The sequence below is a fragment of the Monodon monoceros genome, unplaced genomic scaffold (genome assembly GCF_005190385.1).
Source record: "Monodon monoceros isolate NGI ecotype Baffin Bay Population unplaced genomic scaffold, NGI_Narwhal_1 Super_Scaffold_5, whole genome shotgun sequence".
Lineage (NCBI taxonomy): Eukaryota > Metazoa > Chordata > Mammalia > Artiodactyla > Monodontidae > Monodon > Monodon monoceros.
The window spans coordinates 63,672,568-63,696,433 of NW_021703782.1; the positions used below are offsets into that span (position 1 = coordinate 63,672,568).

General features: G+C 41.9%; 1 protein-coding gene across 2 annotated transcripts in view; it reads left to right on the top strand.

The window, feature by feature from the left end:
* The window catches only part of FAM189A2 (family with sequence similarity 189 member A2), a 60,800-nt gene that overhangs the window by 13,115 nt on the left and 23,819 nt on the right, over positions 1–23,866 (top strand). The gene's annotated exons all lie outside the window — the stretch shown is intronic.

Consider the following 23,866-nt stretch of genomic DNA (forward strand, 5'->3'; position numbering starts at 1 on the left):
TCGCTTAGAATTGCTACGCAGCATTTTGTCATATTTCTGTATTACCGTCAGTCATAAGCCTGTTGGACATCTGAGCTTCGAAGTTTTGACTGTTATGAATTATGTATTTAGAAGGTCATTTAGTGATCATTTTGAAATGTTAATTAACATCAGTTTATAAAGAAGATAAATTAATTGGCAGGAATTGTGCAAGGGAAAACTTTCTGAGTATATCAGTAGGTCATTTGAGCCTTAGTCAGTATCATAGAGGAAAAAACAGTCCATGGGAATCTTAGTCGTATATTATTATAACCTCTGCCAAATGCTTTTGTTATGTTAAAAAGCCAGATGAAAGAAACTGACGCACCAGTCAGACACTCCTAGTTTGAGTCCTAGTTCATTTACGGAAGAGCTATGTCACTCTGTGCAAGCCACTTAGCTTCTCTGAGTCTAGTTTTCTTTTCTGAACAGAGGATAATCTAGTGACCCTCAATGGATACTTTACCTTTTTTTTTTGGTTCCCCACGCATCCCCCTTTCTGAGTTTAGGGAATCTGCCATCAGACGATTTGAGTGGGAGGCTGTGTTCATTAGAGAAGCCAGAAGTGCCCGTGTGTTTTTGCAGACCCGGGCTGGGCTGGTCAGAGTCACAGCCCTACCGCCACTCACGTCCCACACTCTACCTACAGGGGCGCCTTCTGACTCTGACACAGCCAGGCTGTCCTTCACAAACCTAGGACTTTCTTTCCCTAGCTGTTTGCTTGGCTGCCTTCTTCTCTTCTGGGTCTCAGCTCAGCAGTCATCTCAAGAGAGAGACCTTCCTTGACCACCCTGATTGCAGTGACCCCTCCTCTGTGCCCCTCACCGGGTCCCAGCACTGAATACTGGCTTCTTCTTGGTCTGTAAGTAGCCTGAGTGTGCCTCACCTGTCTCCCCCAGTAGATGGTCAGTCAGTTCTGTGAGGACAGGGGTCTCTCCCCAGGACCGCTGTGCTCAGGACACACTTAGGTTTGAACGGTGACAGTAATTTGGCGACCAATAAGAAATATAGATCCTGGGTTAGTTCTCAAAGTTTCTTTTTTACATTTGTCTTAAATTTTTCTCACTTGTTTTTGTTCACTTGAAATTTGTATTTACCACCTTTTAACTTCAGGGTGGTTAGAGAGTATTTTGGTAGTGGAGTTTGGGAGGGGGCTGGTTGGTCTCTTTAGGGGCTTTCAAGAGGCAAGCTGTTCTCATTTTGAGTTGTTGGGTGTCTAGAACATTTGAACACTTCCTTTTGAGAGCGTTTACATTTGTGCTCCCTCTTCGTGTTTGTTTCAGTGATTACATCAGGTTTATACTGGTTTGAACAAAGAAGGTCAGTTTGACCTAGCTCCTTCAAACTCAAGTTTTCATGGAAACTCAGAGTTGGAAGATTTCATTCACTGGGTCCTCTTCTTTCTAGTGAGAGAATACTCAGGTGTCCAGAACAAAATAATAATTTTGGGAGACACTTTGTGAATGTTTGTAGCTATTTTGGGCTGTGACTGGGATTAAGGTTGGGGGTGTGTGCATGTGTGTGTATGGTATTCTATCAAGAATACTTGTGTATTTTCCATCAAGAGCAAACATTTTCCTTTTTTTTTGCGGTACGCAGGCCTCTCACTGTTGTGGCCTCTCCCATTGCAGAGCACAGGCTCCGGACGCGCAGGCTCAGCGGCCATGGCTCACGGGCCCAGCCGCTCCGCGGCATGTGGGGTCTTCCCGGACCGGGGCACGAACCCGCGTCCCCTGCATTGGCAGGCGGACTCTCAACCACTGCGCCACCAGGGGAGCCCAAACATTTTCCATTTTAAAAGAATGTTCCTTATATTTTCTAGATATCATTCAGTTTTCATTCTAATGAAATGTTTTAGACTTGTTTAGAAATCACAGACTCAGTGCTGGGAATGACCTCAAAGATTGCCTTACTTAGGCACCTCAGTTGGAAAACAGAATTGTCTTGATAAGATAGTTACTGAATTGGTGGACAGGACCCGAGCTGGTGTCCTAACCAGGGTGGAGACCCCCTGCCTCTGCCAGGAAGGTTCTTTCTCCTATTGGATTTGCACAGCCAGTAACAAAACTGCTGCTGAGACTGGAACAGCACAAGCTTTTCTTTTCTTTTTAACTATAAAGATGTTTTTATTTTATTTTTTTTCACATCCTTATTAGAGTATAATTGCTTTACAATGTTGTGTTAGTTTCTGCTGTATCACAAAGTGAATCAGCTATATGTACACATATATCCCCATATCCCCTCCCTCTTGAGCCTCCCTCCCACCCTGGAACAACACAAGCTTTATTCGATGGCCAAAGGATGGAGAAGAGGGAACCTAGTTCTCAAATCCACTTCTCAACCCAATTTGGGGGAGAGACATCGAATATATAGGAGAGTCAAGGTAAAAGGAGGGAGGGAATTAGAAAGAGTGGGAAGAACACTCATGAGTTATTCGAGAATCAGAGTGTGATTTGGACCTGGAACTGATGCAGCTCTCCTTTCAGTCGTTATGTGGGCTTTTCCAGTTGTCATGGCAATCGTCAACTGTCATGGTGCTGGTGGGTGTGTCATAACCTGCTAATGTATTACAATGAACGTATAATGAGGCTCAAGATCAACTAGAAGTCAGGCTTCCCAGGTGGCGCAGTTGGTTGAGAGTCCATCTGCCGATGCAGGGGACGCGGGTTCGTGCTGCGGAGCGGCTGGGCCCGTGAGCCATGGCCGCTGAGCCTGCGCGTCCGGAGCCCGCAACAGGAGAGGCCACAGCAGTGAGAAGACCTACTAGAAGTCAAATATTCCGTCATCTTGGGCCTATTTGGTTCTAACCAGTTCTTTTTTTTTTTTCTTTGTAGCTTCCTCCTGAAGCTTAGATTAAGACTAACTGGTTTCTATTTGAGGGAGGGGCAGGGGTCTGATTCTGGGGCAACAGCCTCAGTAACAAGATGTTTTCCTTTGGTGGTACATTTGGTAAGAATTGCCACTGTGAAAGCCCAGCCAGGTATTCTGCCTACAGTTTTGGTTGCTTATGAAGTGGTAATTTGAGCTATAGTTATTTTTATTTTTCTTGTCAGTTTGGAACAGAGGGGATGAATATGACCTTCAAGCTGATAAAAGACAGCTTTAGCACAAAGAATGAAGGTTCTTCCCTGGTGATGTTCTTGGGTCACATATGTGGTTTATTCTCAACTGCGGGTCCTGTTGATTTGAGCCCTAGACTAAGAACAGAAGAGGTAGATGAATTGGCTGTTTTTAGAAAATGATCCATCAGTTTCTCTTCTAACTTCAAGATTATAGTATTTAGGGTAAAGCCTCCCTCATCCCCAAAGAGACTAAAAAATGGCATCAGTATGACACACGAATATCTTATTACCCCTCAGCTAACAGTTCAAGTAGGCTAGGCTGGTAAGATGGTCCCACTCCATTTGGGGATCCAGGTTCTTTCCATCTTATTGTGCCTCAAAGGGAGGGTCATGAAATGTCCAGACACTTTGTCAAAAGAGATTGAGGAACTAGTCTCACCAGATAGTCAGAAAATACTTACAGATGGGTTATGCCGTGGGACAGATGGTGGCCCTTTCATTCCTGATGATAAAAGAACAGGAGGGAGCAAGAATACCTAGGCACAGTTTAGGAATCTGTACATTGATAAAAGGAACTCTGAAGCTCTGGCTTGTGCAGTCTGGTTCTTTCAGGAATATTTCATGGTTGTCAGTCATTTGGAATGAGCTCCCTGGTTTGAGAGTTCAAGAAACCTGCATTTTAATGCTGACACGTTACCACTAATTATTGGATGATCTCAGGGAAATCTCTTGATTTCTGCAGGTATAAAATGAGGGTTTTTTTACCTGTAGTAATTGTTGCATCCCCTTGTCTTGAATACCACTGTTGATTCCCTGAAATCCCGTTGATCAAGCAAAGCTAGGTTTATTGGACCCGCTGAAGTAAGGGAGAGCACCTTACCGTTAGTTCTCAGAAGGAGTGAGTCTAAGAGAGGATATTTATAGAGTTTTAGGACCCCGGCTGGGTGATTTTAAGGTGAATCTTGCAAGATAGGCAATTGACTGGACTTGGGCAGAACCTATGAGATAGTAGCTTTGGATTGGTGGGCAAATGGAGGGGAGGGCCTTGAAGCAAATTTGATGAGTAAGTTGTTAGTTTTGATAACTATTTTAGTTGGTTCACAGTCTTACCTTTGAGGAGCAAGTATTTCTTGGAGCAAGTAGCTCAGTTATCTTTGCTTGTTCTCAGTATTGTTTATTATAGGGTCAGAAGAGTATGGCCAGTCCCAGAATTAGCACAGGGACTGGAAATTATGTTGGTTTTAGTTCTCATCGTAAATTTCATGGAGGACCCATTCTTTTTTTTTTTTTTTTAACATCTTTATTGGAGTATAATTGCTTTACAATGTTGTGTTAGTTTCTACTGTATAACAAAGTGAATCAGCTGTATGTATACATATATCCCCATATCCCCTCCCTCTTTCGTCTCCCTCCCACCCTCCCTATCCCACCCCTCTAGGTGGTCACAAAGCACCGACCTGATCTCCTTGTGCTATGCGGCTGCTTCCCACTAGCTATTTTACATTTGGTAGTGTATATACGTCCATGCCACTCTCTCACTTCGTCCCAGCTTACCCTTCCCCCTCCTTGTGTCCTCAGGTCTATTCTCTACGTCTGCTTCTTTATTCTTGTCCTGCCCCTAGGTTCGTCAGAACCATTTTTTTTTTGGATTGGAGGACCCATTTTTTTTTTTTTTTTAATGTTGAGCCTTTTTTAAATTAATTTATTCTTTTTTGATTTTTGGCTGTGTTGGGTCTTCGTTTCTGTGCAAGGGCTTTCTCTAGTTGTGGCAAGCAGGGGCCACTCTTCATTGCGGCACGCGGGCCTCTCACTGTCGTGGCCTCTCTTGTTGCGGAGCACAGGCTCCAGACGCGCAGGCTCAGTAGTTGTGGCTCACGGGCCTAGTTGCTCCGCGGCATGTGGGATCTTCCCAGACCAGGGCTCGAACCCGTGTCCCCTGCATTAGAAGGCAGATTCTCAACCAGTGCGCCACCAGGGAAGCCCCGGAGGACCCATTCTTAACATCCATTATGCTAATTAAGCAAACAAATAATTTCATCAATCGGACAACTTATTTCCATTGTCACTCTGCTAATTTATCAAAGCTGCTTGGATGTTGTTGGGAGATAAAGATAAAAGCAGCAGCTTCTGGAGTATGGCTTTTTTCATAAATGCTGAGTATCCTGGAATTTGAATTCTTAATCGTCCTGAGGGTGTAGCTTGGACCAGTCAATATGTACATGATATCACACTGTCTGTGCTGAAGTTTTTGGAGGTGTATTTCAGACATACTGTAGTATGTGTGCATCTGGGTTGCCGAAGGGCCTTCTAACCATCCTGCATTCTGAGCCCAACAGGCCATAGTGATCAATTTCTGAATATGCCTCTGAGACAACTACATGGACTGTGAATGATTTGGGGCAAGGGAGGAGACCATTTTGAATCAGGGAGCATCTTAAAATAGATGTCGTGTGAAAAGTTGCAGAATAATGTGTATGGTACCCCTTGTGTTTTTTAAAAACATCGGGGGGATCATACGTGTGTTTGTAGTTACATGAAAAATTCTTGAAAAGACATACAAGAAACTGTTCACAGTAGGCACCTCTGTTGAGTGCAGTGGGAATGGGAAGGAAGGAGACTGACTTTCCACTTTATGTCTGGAGAGGACATGTGTTGTGTGAAGTGGAGGATGTTTTAGTTTCCCTGTTTTGTTTGGGTTCTGGCTGTCGGTACCTACATATCTGACCTCTCTTTCTCCGGGGTTTGTTTATCTGCCCTTGTGTGTCCTGATGAGAGGCAGGATCCTGTCTCTGGCTGGAAGCTTCTGAGGCTAGATGCTTACACTCCTGCATGCCGGCAGCCAGGGTGTGAGCCATGACCTCCTCCCCACTGAAGCTCCGGCCCAGGACTTGGAAGCTGGAGCCCTTGATGCCGAATAGCCGGGGCAGCTTAGAATTCATTCGGCAAAAGAGGCAACCTGTGTCCAAGGCTGGCATCCAGTGACCTGGCTTTCCTGTGGCATGACCTTGGTAGAGGTCCCAGCACACAGCTTCCCTGGGCTCCTTCCCAGATTTGTGAGCCTGGTTCCTGTGGACTCTGTGAATTACCCGATAGCCTGCTTATTTAGTCTGAGTTGGTTTCTGTTGTTCATAACATAATCGGGAACTCTGACTGCTGTGGGACCATGATTTTTTTTTCTTCTGCCAATGTTACTTTTACAAGAATTTTTAAAAAACTAGTTCAAAAATAAAGAGATTCATTTTAAACATTTGCTGATTTATGGTAACTCAGTTGAAGAACAAGAAATCCAGTGGGTGCTCAAGTTAGATTGATTGATGGTTTGTGCTTGACTTGGGTGGAAAGTGTTAGGTAGATGAGCTGGTGGGGGCAGTTGTCAGGGGTGGTGGTGGTGGAATTGGGTCTGACTAGCTGTCACTTCTCAACGAGGATACAAAGGGTTGCCTTGTAGAGCTCTTTAGTGAACAGAAAAGAATAATTTATAAACGGACATTGTGTATTAGCAGGTATTCTGCATGTTGATGGAGTGTAGATTTGAGTCAGACCTGGATCTGATTGGGGTCCCATAATTAGATGTATAGTCTAGGGCATAATAAATAAATCACCTCTCTGAGACTTTTCCCTATTTATTTCTATATCTATAAGATATTTATTTATATATGATATACATACATGACACAGTATATGTATATGTATCAAACATATGTGTATATATGATATATACACACATACATAGATACCATAGATATATATTTCAGACATACCACTATGACATTGTGACATTTTATAATTTACTAAGTGCCTTTTAAGAGGAAAAGAATCTTTTTTATTTAAAAAAGGGGGAGCTTGGGCTTCCCTGGTGGCGCAGTGGTTGAGAGTCCGCCTGCCGATGCAGGGAACGTGGGTTCGTGCCCCGGTCTGGGAAGATCGCACATGCCGCGGAGCGGCTGGACCCGTGAGCCATGGCCGCTGGGCCTGTGCGTCCGGAGCCTGTGCTCCGCAACGGGAGAGGCCACAACAGTGAGAGGCCGCGAACCCAAAAAAAAAAAAAAAAGGGGAGCTCATTAGCCTTCTTACTCTTATTGAAAGTAATAATTAGACCTCTGTGCATTTTTCCCAGCATCCAAACCTGACCACACTCCCCCAAATTAACCATTTTAATTTCTCTCTGCTTTTAGTGCCCCTGGCAGTTGTCTCCATCTCACTAAAAGGGAGGCATGGGTGACACATTCTCTCCTATTGAAGTTATTTTTATTTGAAAATAATCTTTATTTCTCCTATTGATGGCTTTATAATTTTAAATAATATTATAAAGTTCTGTTTCTTAATTCATTAACTTTGGACAGTATCTTTTGATTCTCTCTTTTATAAGATGAAGAAATTAGCAGTTAGCTCTGCTTCTTTCCCCCTTTTACCTCCTGTTGATGGTAACATTTCCTTTATATGGTCAGTGATTTAACATTAACATTTTACTCTTAAACTATGTCATACCATTCAGATTTTGTCTGTAAATTGTTTCTAAAAGAGTGAAAACCAATAATAGCATTTATAGTATTTTCATTATATGAATGTGATTGAAATAGGAGGTTAGAATTGGATTCTTGCTTTCCAGATTCACCTGAAGCCAAAATACAACCCATGCGAACAGCTCCCACGTTCCAGTGTGTGTTAGACTATCTAAGCAGGACTTGTAAAGCTTCTGGGTGAAACCAGCTTTGCAGCCCTTAGCTGATCTCCATCCCCCAGCCTATAAAAGGATTAGGGGTTAAAGAGACAAATGTTTGGAGAAAGTTACTGAATTGCTGTGGCATTTTAAGTTCCACCTCTGCATGGGGGAGGGGAGCGGTGCTTAAAGATAAGCACTGGAGAACCTGAGACAGGTCTCACAGTGGTTGACTGGACTGGTGTCAGACTCCTGCCTGGGGAATTTAAAGGGCTGGCTGGAGTCCTTGTGACCTGAGAGTTAACGACTGCAGTTGGGAAATAATTGTACTTTCACAGACCAAGCCCAAGAAGTGTACTTCCAGCTGACCAGATGGGTGGGCTCTGTGAGAGAGAGTAGGCCTGGGATGAGCTTATATCCTGCCCCAGGGAGCCCCTTAGAGGAGTGAGGGGACCAGAGCAGAGAGAGGCCGGGCCTGCCCTGACAGATGCCCACATTAAGGGAACTGCAAGTTCAAGAATGGGTATCTCAGAGGAGCCAATGGAAGCCTCATTCAGGAGAGTCTCCTGTAAACACTTGCCAAGGCTGGTTGTGAACAATCAAGGGAACTCTTCCAGCCCCCCACCTTGTTTACGCACTTGGCCTGGCCTCCCCCTTGCTCCCTCCTCTCCAGAGTGGCAGGGCTGTGGCCGGCAGGCTCATGAGAAGTGGACACAAAAAGCAAGGAAGTAGAGGAGATTATGTCTTTTCACTGCCTTTCCCACTGCAGACGTGTTTGCTCCCTACAAGAAGAAGCCTGATGAGAAGGAAAGAAGGTGAAATTTAAATGCAGTTTCAAGTTTTGACTGGGACACAGGTCTGGACATTTTAAATACCAAAATGGGACTTTTTGTGACTTGAAGTTACTGGAGGACTTTTTGTATCTGATGTTGACCAGAGGAGTCATGGGCCCAGCCTCAGATTTCATCTAAGGGTTCGGGAAAAGCTAGCCCTACAAAGTGGGCGTGAACAACATCGCTGGGGTGAGGGTGGAAGCAAAGTGGTTTTCTGTTGATGCCCATGAGTCCTGCTTGTTCAAAGGATCAGCTGCATTATTTTCTGTAGCACCAGGAAGAATGACTGGATCTGGAGAGAGAACAGTTTCAAGCAGCCAAGTCAAATCTATTATTCTTTCTTATTCTCTATCATTTGCTCAGCATCATGTCATATTTTAGTTTGCTTCAGCTTTGGACCATGACTGATATATACAGTGACGTTTTTCTTAGAGTTTCTAAATGACTCTTTTTCTTGTTGGCAAAAAAAGGTACCTAATCTCAGAGATCATGTAGATTCTTCTTGTTTGTTTTTTTTTTTCTTTTTTGGCGGTACGCGGGCCTCTCACTGTTGCAGCCTCTCCCGTTGCGTTGCGGAGCACAGGCTCCGGACGCGCAGGCTCAGCGGCCATGGCCCACGGGCCCAGCCGCTCCGTGGCATGTGGGATCCTCCCAGACCGGGGCACGAACCCCGTGTCCCCTGCATTGGCAGGCAGACTCCCAACCACTGTGCCACCAGGGAAGCCCTCTTCTTGTATTTTTAAACAGCTTTATGGAGATGTAATTGGCATACCACAACATTCACACATTTAAACTGTACAGTTCAATGGCATGTTCACAGATATGCACAAACATCACCACCATCAATTGTAGAACATTTTCACATCACCCCAAAATGAAACCCTGTACCCGTTAGAAGTCACTCCTCATTTCCTCTCAATATTCCCACCCTAGGAAACCACTAATGCACTGCCTGTCTCTATAAATTTGTGTATTCTGGGTATTTCAAACAAACAGAATCATATAATATGTGATCCTTTGTAACTGGCTTCTTTCACCTAGCATTTTTTTTAGCACAATATTTTTGAGTTTCATCATATTGTAGCATGTATCAGTACTTTTCCCCCTTTTTATTGTTGAATACTATTCCATTGATGGATATACCACAGTTTATCTATTTATCAGTTGATAGACATTCCCACTTTCTGTCTACTATGAATAATGGTGCTGTGAACATTAGTTTTTTTGTGGACATGTTTTCATTCCTCTTGGCTATATGCCTTGGGGTGGAATTGCTGAGTCATATAGTAACTCCATGTTTAACATTTTGAAGAACAGTTTCCCAAAGCAACTGTGTCATTTTACATTCCCATCAGCAGTGTATGCGGGTTCCAGTTTCTCTGAATCTTTGCCAATACTTATTATTGTATTTTTAATTATAGCCATCTTTATGGTTGTGAAGTGGTATCTCATTGTGTTTTTGATTTGATGTTGAGAATTTTCATGTATTTACTGGTCATTTGCATGTCTTCTTTGGAGAAATGTCTATTCAGATCCTTTGCCTCACCATACCTCACCATAGTAACATTATCACAACTAACAAAATTACCCAATTTCCCTTTTCAAGCCCCTTATCAGATATATGATGTGCAAATATTTTCTCTCATTCTGTGGGTTGTCTTTCAACTTCTTCTATGGCGTCGTTTGAAGCACAAAAGTTCTTAATTTTCATGAAGTTCTTTTGTTGCTGTACTGTCATATCTAAGAAGGCTGGTCTAATCTAAGGTCATGGAGATTTACTCCTATGTTTTCTTCTAGGAGTTTGATTGTTTTATCTTATACTTAGGTCTATTTTGAGTTAATTTTTGCATACGGTGTGTCAGTGGTCCGAGTTCATTCTTTTGCAGGTGGATATCCAGTTGTCCCCGCACCACTTGTTGAAGAGCCTGTTTTTTCCTCATTGAATTATCTTGGAACCCTTGTTGAAAATCAGCTGACTCTAAGTGTGAGTTTTACTTATCTAGCTTCTTAATCATACTTTTTGCTAGTTGTTTCACTTTCTCCTTTGGACATTTCTAAGACTATTAACTTCCTATTCCAGTTTGGACTTAATTGTTTTCTAGGTCTCCTATACAGATGTCATCTAAATATTTCTTTTCTTGGTATTCTTGGATTAGAGCCATTGTTTCTTAGATCTCAAGCCTCATGCATTCTTTTTTCTTGAATTCCTTTTTCATTTTGCCAGAGAATATTCTCAAATAAAAGTTTTCATGAAGAATGTAAGGGAAACGAGCTCTCTAAGGGTTTGAATGTCTTGATGTGCCTTTGTTTTGCCCTCCCACTTGAATGATAGTTTGGCTACGTATAGAATTTGGGGTTCAAAATGATTTTCCTTCCAAAATTTGAAGGCAATGCTTGATGACTTCTGTCACTGATGCTGACCTGATTCTTGTTCCTTAGTGGGCAGCCCTTTTCTTTCTATCTGGAAGCTTTTAGGATCTTTTCTTTATCTTCGTATTGATAAAGTTTAATTTTCAAAAAGATAAAATCATGACTCTTAGGCAAATATAAAATGAACATGTGTCAGTAATGAGGGAAAACTGGTTCAAAGCACATTTGAGGAGCTAAGTATTTATAGGTGATGTTAGGAGGAGATTGCTGGGATAGATACAAAACTGTTTGATGTCCAGCAGAGCCATAAACAGTAACTTTTGAGGTTTTCTCTTCCATTGGGCAGAATTTATTTCCATCTTTACTGAAAAAAAATATCTGCAACTTAAACTCTGCCTCTACAGAGTTAAAAAATAGCCAACCAAATAACTAAATAAGTAAATGGAATACCCAATAATCTCTTTTGCCCATTTCCAAGTTTCAGATAATTTTTCTGACAGTCTTCTGAAATTACATGAAGGTATATTTAGGTGTGGGTCTTTTTTACTTCATACTTTTTGACTATTTTTACTGTTGAGTATTTGAGTTTTTTAAAATTTGAGGACATGTGTCTTTCTTCAACACCAAGCAATTTTCTTTGCTGTTTCTTTGATTATTTCCTTCCCTCCATTTGCTCTGCTCTATTTTTCTAGAACATCTAATAGTCAGATGTTGGACCTCTTGAATTGATCATCTTTGTTTCTTAACTTTTCAAAGTCTTATACTTTTTATTACTTTGTCTCTTTCTTTTCTATTCTCTGAGTAATCAATGTTTTCTCCATGGGGGTCAGTAGTTCTGGTTGACATCTTGGTCCTTCTTGTTTGGTGCTGTTAGATTTTTGAATGTCTGCTGTTCCTTGATTATTCATAAATTCTAGTTGTGACTGAAGAACTAGGTTGGTAATATTTTTAATGTTTGTAATAATTTGTAATAATAAGAAGAATAGTAATAATAGTAAACACATAAGTAAGATGCATGTATTAACCCACTAATCCTATAAGATGTTATTAGTATCCTCATTCTGAGGAAACCAAGGCACAGAGAGGTTAAGTAATCTGCCCAAGGTCACACAGCTAAAAGTGACAGAGTTGGGTTGCAATTTCAGATGGTTTCTATCTAGAGTCCATGTTCTTAGTCACTACCCTTGTTTTTGTGGGTCTGTTTCCACAGCAGGCTTGTCTGTTAAGGGGTGGGAGGGTTGCTGGGAGCTCTGTGCAGCTGAGCGGGCCTTTGTGATGGATAGGCTTTATTTTTAAGGTGTGCTTGAGAGAGGTAGATGACTCTGTTATACCAAAAAGAAGACTTGACTTGGAGGGACTATTCCACCAGGACCCCTGTATCCCCAGGCACATTACTAGCTCTTTTCTAAAGAAGTTCATTAGTAATAGCTGGTGGGCACATGCTTCTGCTTCTTGTTACTTTTGCACCTGCAAAAGCCTCTTCAATATTTTTTTAATGTTTTATTATGAAAATTCTCAAACTTACAGAAAAGTTGAGTAAATAATGAATTCTCATATACCTTCCACTTGGATTCAATAGCTTTTAATGTTTTGCCTTACTTGCTATGTTTATATATAAATATTTTACATTGAAATGTTTCAAAGTTTCAGACTTCATGGTACTTCACCCCTGTATGCTCTAGGAGGCATCTCCTAAAAATAAGACATTCTTCTACCTCACCGTAATAACATTATCATAAGTAAGAAAATTACTTGTAATTTCCTAATGTCATCTAATATTCAGCCCATGTTTAAACTTTCCCAATTATTCCAAAATGTTATATAATTTTTTATTCATCAAAAAGCTTTTCAACTGAAGTATGATTTGTACATATTTGTGTATGTATATGTGTACAGCTTGACGGATCATTCAGAAGTGAATACTCCTATGTGACCCTGTTCTGTTCTTCAAAATCCAGGACCCAGTCAAGGTTCAGTCATTTTATTTGACTATTCTGTCTCTTTAGTCTTCTGTATTCTAGAATACTCTTCCTGCCCCCTTTTTTTTTCTTTTTCCAGGAATTGACTTTGTGAAGAGATGAGTCCAGTTGGTTTCTTTATCTTCTCCCCCCCGCATCTCCTTTCCACCTCCTCCTTTTCTTCCTTTGATATGGGAAATTTCAAATATACTCTTAATGTGAGAGAAACACAGCAACCCCCCACCTTGTACTCATTGCCCAGCTACACATGTTCAAGCTTGTCTCCCCTACACCCCTAACCATCCATTTCTCTTCTCCCTTACCACTGTGTTGTTTTCACATAAATCCCAGCCTTCACATTTCCTCCTTCAATATTTCAGTACATATATATACAAGACATGGCTGGGAGCCCAGCAAGGGATGTTAACTAGAGCATGGACATGTGACCTCCTCCTGTAACAGCCACCCAGCATGGAGACTGGGTTCTGAGAGGGACTGTCTGTAATGAGTGTTCCAAGAGGCCCAGGTGGCCCAGGCGTCATCTTACCGTCTAGCCTGGATGTACCAGAATGTCACTCCTGCTGCATTCTCTTGGTCAAACAAGTTCCCAAGACCACCTTAGAATCAAGGGGAGGGGAATTGGAAATTGGACTCTACCTCTTTTCCTCTTTTTTTTTTTCTTTTGTGAGTAAAATCTACATATTTTAAATTTTTTTTTTTTTTTTTTTGCGTTACGCGGGCCTCTCACTGTTGTGGCCTCTCCTGTTGCGGAGCACAGGCTCCGGATGCGCAGGCTCAGCGGCCGTGGCTCACGGGCCCAGCCGCTCTGCAGCATGTGGGATCCTCCGGGACCGGGGCACGAACCCGCGTCCCCCGCATCGGCAGGCGGGCTCTCAACCACTGCGCCACCAGGGAAGCCCCATATTTTTAATTTTACAATTTTAACATTTAAAAGTATACAGTTCAGTGACATTAAGTACATTCACAGCACTGTGCCACCATCACTACTATCCATTTCCAGAACTTTTTCATCCTCCCCAATAGAAACTCTGCACCCATTCAACCATAACTCCCCATCCTCCCCTGGTAATTACCATTCTGCTTTCTGTCTCCATGAATTTGATGACTCTACATATAACTGCAGTCATACAATATGTGTCCTTTTGTATCTGGCTTATTTCACTTAGCATACTGTTCTCAAGGTTCATTCGTGCTGTAGCATGTGTCAGTACTTCCTTTTTAAGGCTGGATAATATTCCATTGTATGTATTAATCTTCACCTCTTGACGTGAGGAACAGCCTGTAAAGTACAGAGGGAAGGACTTGACGGCAGCTGTCTTTGAGGACTGTTGGCTCTGGAAAGTTTCTCAAGAGCCTCGATCTTCATTGTGGGAAGTCGTTAAGATCTGACCCTCTAATTTGCTGAACCTTGAGACACTAAGAGCACTGGAGAAGGGACTAGAAGCAGGGAAAGAACGAAGAGTCGAGATGCGCAGATGAAAGAGAAGAATAACTTAGAAGGAAAGTGAAGTCTTAAGAATCATAGATCTGCAATTTTGCTTAAAACTTTCTGCTGCGTTTCTTATCTTCAAATCCAAATATACTTCTGCCACCTTATTCCCCAGGGGCAGAGCAGACCACGTTCCTGACCCTCTCACCTTGTTCGAAGAGTACATCCCGTGTGTCGTGTCATCCTCTGATTATTTCTCTTGAGGCTCTCATTAGGATATTTTCCTCCTGGTCCTCTGCCACATTCCTGATGAGAATGTATTAATTTAGAGTGGCAGAGCTGCCTAAGTTGTACCAGGGAATTATGGAGCCAGACAGATGAAGAGGTCGCCCCCTTCTCTGCTACTCCTGATTGCTTGGGTCATGAGGAGAGTCACTTTCCTGAGAAATGAGGGGTGCAATGTGCTGAAAGGCAGCCCTGGGGGATGGGGGATCTGCAAGAGAACAGGGCAGGGGAGGACCCCAGGTAAAGCAGAAGTTCCTCTCACAAGCTGAAGCCTTGAAAATACCCTGAGATTTGTATATTTTCCTCAGAAGTTTGCACCTCTCGGTTATAAGTGCTTTTAGCTCACCTCGAAGCTGTGTCCCAAACTAGTGAAAATTTGCGTCTCACTCTGGTGGGGAGAGGAAGAAGCCCTTCACTACTGTTGAAAAAGGAATTCAAAATAAATGTTATTACACTTGAAATATTTTATAAAAAGAAAATCTGGGCTAGCCATAACATGAGTAAATCTGACACTTAAACATCTCTGAGAGGAAAGAGAGACAGCTGGTTCTGTTCACAGCCACGGGCCTGTGTTTGGCTTGTTGGCAGGGAGAACCAGTCTGGACATTGGTAATATATCTGCCAAGCTTCTGGAAGAAGTTTAAAAGATGTCAAGGGAGTGAAGCCCAGGAGCAGGTTCTCTTGGGATCTGAAGATTAAAGGCGCCCTGGCAAACCGAGTCAGCGCATGTGTGAGCTCCTGAAACAGCTTTAGAGCAGCAGGAGGCTGGGCTTTGTGAGTTGCTGTGATTTACTATGTTTTGTTGGTTGCCGTGGTGCTGAGCGGTCTATCAGAAGATTCATTTTGCTAAACTAGTTCAGAAAGGTTTTAGTTTGGTGTCTTGTCTTCAATTTTTTTTCCTGGTGTCATTGGTGTTGCATTCAGATAACTTTGCTCGTGATTCTACACCTTTGTATTAACATGCTTCTCCAAACTGAATTAAAATTGTAAATGTTAAGAGTCAAATAAGTGGTTATGTTCATTGTCATGGGTCCTCTGACATTCGTCTTATTAACCGGTGACTGATCAGTGGTTTGGAGCTTGGACTTCTTGTCTCTGAGAACATAAATGTTAGAATGTTGGTCACATTCCCAGCCAGATCACAGAATGTTCTTGTTTCAATGGGAAAATGTAACCTGAATTCTAAGGACTGGGTGCTTTGTTCTTCCACCCAGTCACTCACCACCCCAACTCCTTCCTACAAAGGTTTGGGACAGAAGTCCCATCTTCCAGCCCCAGGAAGGGGTGAGTTCCCACCAGGAGCAGTAGCCATTTTCATGCAAGCAGTGATAGTTAATCTGGTGTTTGCCTTTCAGGGCCTGTCTGTATATGTTGCAGAATATTAGTAAGGATGCATGATACCTCCATATAGTGTTTACAATAAGAATCAATTTTCTTTCATTTGCTCATTGATCAATTGATTCATTCATTCATTCAGTAATATTTAAGACCACCTATGTTTTTGTGCCCCACTGGAGAAAAGTGTATTCTGTTTTTCATTTATTTTTGAGCAGTATCAAAAGAGTGCCTGTGAGGGAAAAAAGGCATAGTGACTAAATGGGTAGCAGTGATATTTTCTTGGGAAATTAAAAGAAGAAAGAAAGTGTGAAAGAAAAGGCTTCTGAGGCAGTAGTAGTATTTTTTGAATTAAAAGTTTTTGAGAAGTTTCTAAAGGAAAGAATTTGGCGAGCTTTTGATATTTAAATAGAAAAAAATACACACACACAAGTTCACTAATCCCATTCATGAGGAATAAATTCCGTTGTTTTGCCTTTCCTCATTGCTATTGTAGGATTCAGTTTTCTCAGGACCACTGAGTCAATTTATGCTTGCCCATTGACTCTGCCCTCGTGACCTAATTACCTCCCCAAGGCCCCAGCTCCTAATACCATCGCTTTGGGATTAGGATTTCAATTTACGAATTTTGGGGGACACAAACATTGAAACCATAGCAGTGGGTTTTATTTCATTTATGAGTGGACTGCAATTTGTTCATCTGTTCTCCTATTCTTAGACGTTTGGATTGTTTCTAGCTTTTGGCTGTTATGAACCAGTTGCTCTGAACATTCTTGTACATGTCTTTTTCTAGGCATATACACTAATGTATATACCTAAAAATGAATTGCTGAGTCATAGGGTGGTAGATATTTAACTTTATTAGAAACTGCCAATAGTTTCCCATAGTGGTTGTGCCATTTTCTAATTGTTTCTGAGACTCACAGTCAGTCCTTTTCTAGCCTCACTTTCATATCCAGAGGTATCTGCTGCCACCCATTTCTGAACATTTGGAGATTCTGAGGAATAAATTCTGCTGTTTTGGCTTTCCTCATTGCTATTGTAGGAGATTGAGTTTTCTCAGGACCACTGAGTCAATTTATGCTTGCCCGCTGGTTTTCTAACTTCTAAAATTTTACTGCCGTTTTTCTGTTCTCTCTGTCCTTATGGATTTCTGCATTTAAAATATTTCCTTTATTGCCATTTTAATGGGTTTTCAGGAATTAGTAGAACTAAATGGTTAAGTTCACTTCACTAAACTCATTCATTTTTAAGCTACTCTACCTTCACACAATTACTGGAACTGTTTATTTATTTAAACATACATAGTTGACTTTTCAGATGCATCTTGAGCTTGGAGCAGTAGGGAAGTAAAAAGCAAAGTGGAAGTCCTTAAGCAGCAGGGAAAGGTCAGTCTATTTAGAGAATGAAATCTTGTATCAAAAAAGACACTCATCAATACCAAGCTGTGATAGGCATAATTATTTAATGATGTTATGTGATGGGGATTATGAGGAACTTTCTTAGCAGGTAGGAATGGGCAAACTGAAGGCGATGCTTCTTCTTGGATAGCTTCAGTTTCCCCAGACATTCTTTTATTGGGTCAGTTAATTGAGACCTGGAATGAACTCGGGGCACAGTTGCAGGAGATCAGTGTCAAGGTGAATTCCAAATACTCAATTGAAAAACATACCTTTTGTGTCAAGCTACCTGGTATATAAGTATCAGAAGATACTCATGATTCAAGTTAGTAACAATAAAACCAAAAACATAAAAGGCTTAACTCACGTTGCCTGTCCTTGTGAGAGGACCAGCTCTTTGGATCCTGGATTTTGCATTTTACCCTAAAAAGCCACAGGATGCAGTGAGGCAAGCTCTCTGCTTTCTGTGTCCCACTGTCTTTCATGTGTAAAGTACAAGTTCTAGAAAGACATTTCTCCATCAACTCTGGGCTTTTCTTTTTCTTGATGGTAAAACCCAGTGATGAATTGGCTTCAGTAGAATTCAGGGACTGTAACCCATGGGGTTCACTTCATTGAACAAGTAATGTTGAATTTGAAGTGAGAACAATAGGAGCTAGGCTTAAAGAGCAGAAAAAAATTAGGTTAAATGTAAGGAAAAATTTTATAGAGAAGTTGTTGTTAGTCAAGGTCTTGGTAAAACACAGATGACAATAAAACTATAACTTGACAAGCAGTTAATTACGGGCCTGTTCACAAAGGTCTGTGCAGGGTGTAGGGGACAGTGAAGCTGTTACCATCCCTAGTCCTGACGGGAGAACGGTGGTCAGAATCCGGAAGTCGGGATCATGTACAGAGGGACCCCTTGAGACCTTGAGAGGACCTGTGGCTTTTCTTTTTTTTTTTGTGGTACGCGGGCCTCTCACTGTTGTGGCCTCTCCCGTTGCGAAGCACAGGCTCCGGACACGCAGCGACCATGGCTCACGGGCCCAACCGCTCCCTGGCATGTGGGATCCTCCCGGACCGGGGCACGAACCCGCGTCCCCCGCATCGGCAGGCGGACTCTCAACCACTGAGCCACCAGGGAAGCCTGACCTGTGGCTTTTCATGAGGGACACAGCCATCCTGAGGCTGCAGAGAGGGAACCAGGAGAAAAACACCCCAGCCTCACTCTCCTCCCTCCCATGGATCTTCTGCCAGGCCTCCCCATTGGCTGAACCAAACCAGACACCAGAGGGCAAAGGAGCCCCAGTGATACGGTCTGCGGGTCAGTCTCCATGGGAGGAGGGGATGGAGTGAAGAGTAGAGAGAGGATCTGGAGGGGCCAACAGGAGACACCCCGTACATGTGACAATGGTCAGCGTGGTGGAGTGAGTTCCTAAAGCAGGTCGCAGAAAGAATTATGGAGAAGTTTTGGAAACAATATACCTACAGATCATTCTTACAGTTTGTATATATCCTTTCCAGCTGCCACAAATTCAGGTGCATCACAAGTGTAAGATACAAGGTGCTGGTATTAGATGGAGTGAAATTCATTTTATAATAAAAAGCTGCCCCCCTAAAGAGGAAATGCCTATTATTAGTAATAGTAAAACTGGTTGCCTAGCATTTTGCGAGATACAGAAGATTTTCATATACATCATTTTGTGTGAGTCTCTCATTAATCTTGGGAGGTACCTAGGATGATAGACCTTTTTTTTTTAACCTATTTTTTTGAAGTGTAGTTCATTTACAATGTTGTGTTAATTTCTGCTGTACAGCAAAATGATTCAGTTATACATATATACACATTCTTTTTTATATTCTTTTCCATTATGGTTTATGATACGATATTGAATATAGTTCCCTGTGCTATACAGTAGGGCCTTGTTGTTTATCCATTCTATGTATAATATTGAGTTTATGTCTACTAATCCCAAATTCCCAATCCATCTCTCCCTCCCCCTCGCTTCCCCTGGGAAACCACAATTCTGTTCTCTATGTCTGTGAGTCTGTTTCTGTTTCGTAGGTAAGTTCATTTGTGTCATATTTTATTTCACTTTATTTTATTTTTTAAAATAAATTTATTTATTTATCTTTGACTGCGTTGGGTTTTTGTTGCTGCTGCAGGCTTTCTCTAGTTGCGGGGAGTGGGGACTACTCTTCATTGCGGTGCGCGGGCTTCTCATTGCGGTGGCTTCTCTTGTTGCGGAGCACGGGCTCTAGGCGTGCAGGCTTCAGTAACTGTGGCACGTGGGCTTAGTACTCATGGCTCATGGGCTCTAGAGCGCAGGCTCAGTAGTTGTGGTGCGTGGGTTTAGTTGCTCCGTGGCATGTGGGATCTTCCTGGACCAGGGCTCAAACCTGTGCCCCCTGCATTGGCAGGCGGATTCTTAACCACTGAGCCACCAGGGAAGCCCTGTGTCATATTTTAGATTCTACAGATAAGTGATATCATATGGTATTTGTCTTTCTCTTTCTGACTTATGGTAATCTCTAGGTTATCCATGTTGCTGCAAATGGCACTATTTCATTCTTCTTTATGGCTGAGTAATATTCCATTGTATATATGTACCACATCTTCTTTATCTACTCATCTGTCCATGGACATTTAGATTGCTTCCATGTCTTGGCTATTGTAAATAGTGATGCTCTGAACATAGGGATGCGTGTATCTTTTTGATTTATAGTTTTGTCCAGAATATGCCCAGGAGTGGCATTGCTGGATCATATGGCAACTCTGTTTTTAGTGTTTTGAAGAACCTCCATGCTGTTTTCCATAGTGGCTGCACCAATTTACATTCCCACTGACAATGTAGGAGGATTCCCTTTTCTCCACACCCTCTCTAGCATTTATTGTTTGTAGACTTTTTGATGATGGCCATTCTGACTGGTGTGAGGTGGTACCTCATTGTAGTTTTGATTTGCATTTCTCTAATAATTAGCAATGTTGAGCATCTTTTCATGTGAATGTTGGCCATCTGTATGTGTTCTTCGAAGAAATGTCAATTTAGGTCTTCTGCCCATTTTTCAACTGGGTTATTTTGCTGTTGTTGTTGAGTTGTATGAGCTATTTTGTTTATTTTGGAAATTAAGCCCTTGTCAGTTGCATCATTTGCAAATATTTTCTCCCAGTAGGACAATAGACCTTTTTAACAGATGAGAAAAGTGAGTCTCATGGACGTTGTCTAAGATATCACAGCAAGCAAGGGGAAAGCCTGATCCCAAATTCTGGTGTCTTTCACAAAGAGAAACTCAAATCACCTGCAATGATTTTTTTAAAGGCAAGAATGATGACAATAGAAGAAAATACAAGAAATTCTTCCCTTTTCCAGGTATAGCTCTGTGGGCTTTGTGACTATGATGTTCTTCACTAGTAGCTGATTTTTCACTGTCTTCTGTTTAAGGGGATGCCATCTGGTGATGGTTCAGATGGATATTTGAGTCCTGGATGTTATACCATTATAACTAGGTGAAAGCCAGAGGGGTCCATTCTGAAGGTCCCTGTATATCCTGAATCCCTTATAACTCCAATATTTTGTACGGTTGAGCCTGATCCAACCTCTGAAAGTGATATGCTTGGTATCCTAATATCTGCCACGTCTGATATATACCACAGTGGTCTATACTAGAGTACGGTAAGTCCCCTAGAGTACGGTAAGTCCCCTACCTACAAACCTTCAAGTTGAGAACTTTCAAAGATGCGAACATGCATTCAGGCATGAGTGAAATGGCAGCTTGCCCTCCGTCTCCTATTGCTGACGATCCTTCAGCTCTACAGTCTCCCACCTCCTCTCCCTCCTCCAGTCAGTAACTCTTCTTGCCTGTTCACTTGATGCCAGCCCCTGTATGCCACTGTTGTACTGTACTGTAAGATTAAAAATGTTTTCTTTATTTTTTGTGTTGGTTGGTTTTTTATGTATTATTTGTGTGAAAAGTATTATAAACCTATTACAGTACAGTACTATATAGCCGATTGTGTTAGTTGGGTACCTAGGCTAACTCTGCTGGACTTATGAACAAATTAGACTTACCAACACGCTCTCTGAACGGAACTCATTTGTATGTAGGGGACTTACTGTAATTAGATGACCATTTGGCCAATGTTTGGCCAGAGTTTTAATAATAGTAATAAAAAAGCCAAATTTAGGGATAAATTTGGGGAACAGTGCACGGCTATTTTGTACACAGCCTGTGTGCCTTGGCCCATGTCCTCATTCTGGGGTTCGCAGGGCGGCATTCTGGTGATGTGGCTTTAACTTCTCATTAGCAGCCCCTCCAGTGTAGGAGAGAAGCCAAGCCCACCAGGCAGTGAATCCCTGGGGCCTTCTCTCATCTTGATTTTGTTGTTCTGACATTTTAGAAGTAGATCGTATTCACTATATGATCTCACACTCCTGTCTTGGCAGCTGTACTCAGGATTTTCTTCCTTATTTAAAAAATATATATTAAATATAATTTATATAAATCCCAGATCATAAGTGTTCAGTTAGCTAAGTTTTAGCAGTTGGATACACCCATGTAGCCAATATCCAAAACAAGATATAGAACATTTTTATCACTCCAGAAAATTTCCTTATCTCTTCCCAGTCAGCCCCTCATTCCACGCCTCCTCCCCAAAACAGGCAACTACCCTTTTTTTTTTAAAAAAAGCTCGTATATATATATATATATATTTATTTATTTATATATTTATTTTATTTTTGGCTGCGTTGGGTCTTCGCTGCTGTGCGTGGGCTTTCTCTAGTTGCAGCGAGCAGGGGCTACTCTTCGTTGCAGCATGCGGGCTTCTCATTGTGGTGGCTTCTCTTGTTGCGGAGCACAGGCTCTAAGCGCGTGGGCTTCAGTAGTTGTGGCAAGTGGGCTCTAGAGCACAGGCTCAGTAGTTGAGGCGCACAGCTTAGTTGCTCCGTGGCATGTGGGATCTTCCCGGACCAGGGCTCGAACCTGTGTCCCCTGCATTGGCAGGTGGACTCTTAACCACTGTACCACCAGGGAAATCCTGTATTGATTTCTTAATGGTGTCTTTTGATGAGCTGGATTTAAGATTTTAATGGAGAGATTTGGGGTCCAGTGTTGGGTAATGGACTCTCACCCACTCCATATCTGATGCTGCTAAGTTTCAGTTATGAAGATTCGTGGTGGGCTGGTAGGAATAAGGATTATAACCATGTTTTCTTTTTAAGGCATCTGATATTGCATTAAAAAAAAATTTCTAAAGGCAAGTTCAAGACTTCCCCGTAGTAACAATTATTGTGTTGCTGGGTGTGAAGATTCCAGATGTATTAGGTCTCTTTGAATAGCAACTGCCAGGGCATAAAAGAAGCCCATGTTAGAAGACCATGTCCTGTCTTTTGCCAATTATGCATTCTCATTTTCCGAAAAGCTTTGGCAGTGCAAGAGGGGGCTCTTGCAAGGGGGCACAGTGCAAGTCAAGTACTACAGACCTGGAAGAATCTAGCCTGGGAAACAGTAACACAGTAGCCGCTTCCAGCTTTTTCCTCAAGATTTGATGACAGGGCACACAGTCCTTTTACAAATTAACAAAGAAGGAGAGAAGTAGAAGCCAGATTCCTCAGTGAAAAATGAGTCGCCTTGTTCATTGGTCAGGAAAGAGTCTTCAGTCACGTCCAGCAAGGGTCTGGATTCCTGGAGTCACTCGGTATTTATAATTCATAAGCTCCTCTTGGAGAGGAAGGAAGAATTCCTCTTAAGAAAAGTGGCATCATGTGATACTAAATATTGACTCATAACCTGGGTCTGGGGAGATACTTTCAAGCTTCTTGGAATACCAGCAATAAAGGATGAGCTTTCTGTAGTAGAGTTCACGTGTGAACTCATTTGCCAGCCAGTTCTGACATATCAGCTACCTGAAATGTTGCTTGGTTCTAACACTGATAATCATTAGCTCCAATCTTTTATATTTACATTAAGGTTTGATTTTGACAGTAATCAGAGTTCTCAGGTTGAAAAGCCTTTGTAGTCTCTAATTTGCGCTAAGTAAATACTGGCTTCTTGGTTGATTTCTGTCAATTCTTAATCATTTAGGGTAATATTTGTAATATTTAACTTTGGATACAAGTACATGGAAGATCACTGCACACCTTTTCTTTAGTACCAACACTGTTTGGAACTGAAGAAAGACTCATCTTTATTTTCACACATACTGTGATTTCTGGCTGGTAATGGCTCTGAGCTCCTTGATTTTCCTGAGTTCCACTTATATTCTAGAATTCTCCATTTGTCTAGTTACCATGATCCTGTAAAAGTCAGAAAAAAATAACAATGGCTCAAGGAGGAAATAGCCATGGCTTAAGGTAGTGTACAGCTAACAGAACTCCCTCATTTGCAAAGAGCAAGAAAAGTAGGGACTGGAAACTGAGAAGACTTGAGGGTCAGGGACATTCCTCAGCACAATTTAAAACATTCTAAAAAATGTTTTAGAAACATTAAAACATTAAAAAAAAGTTTGTACAT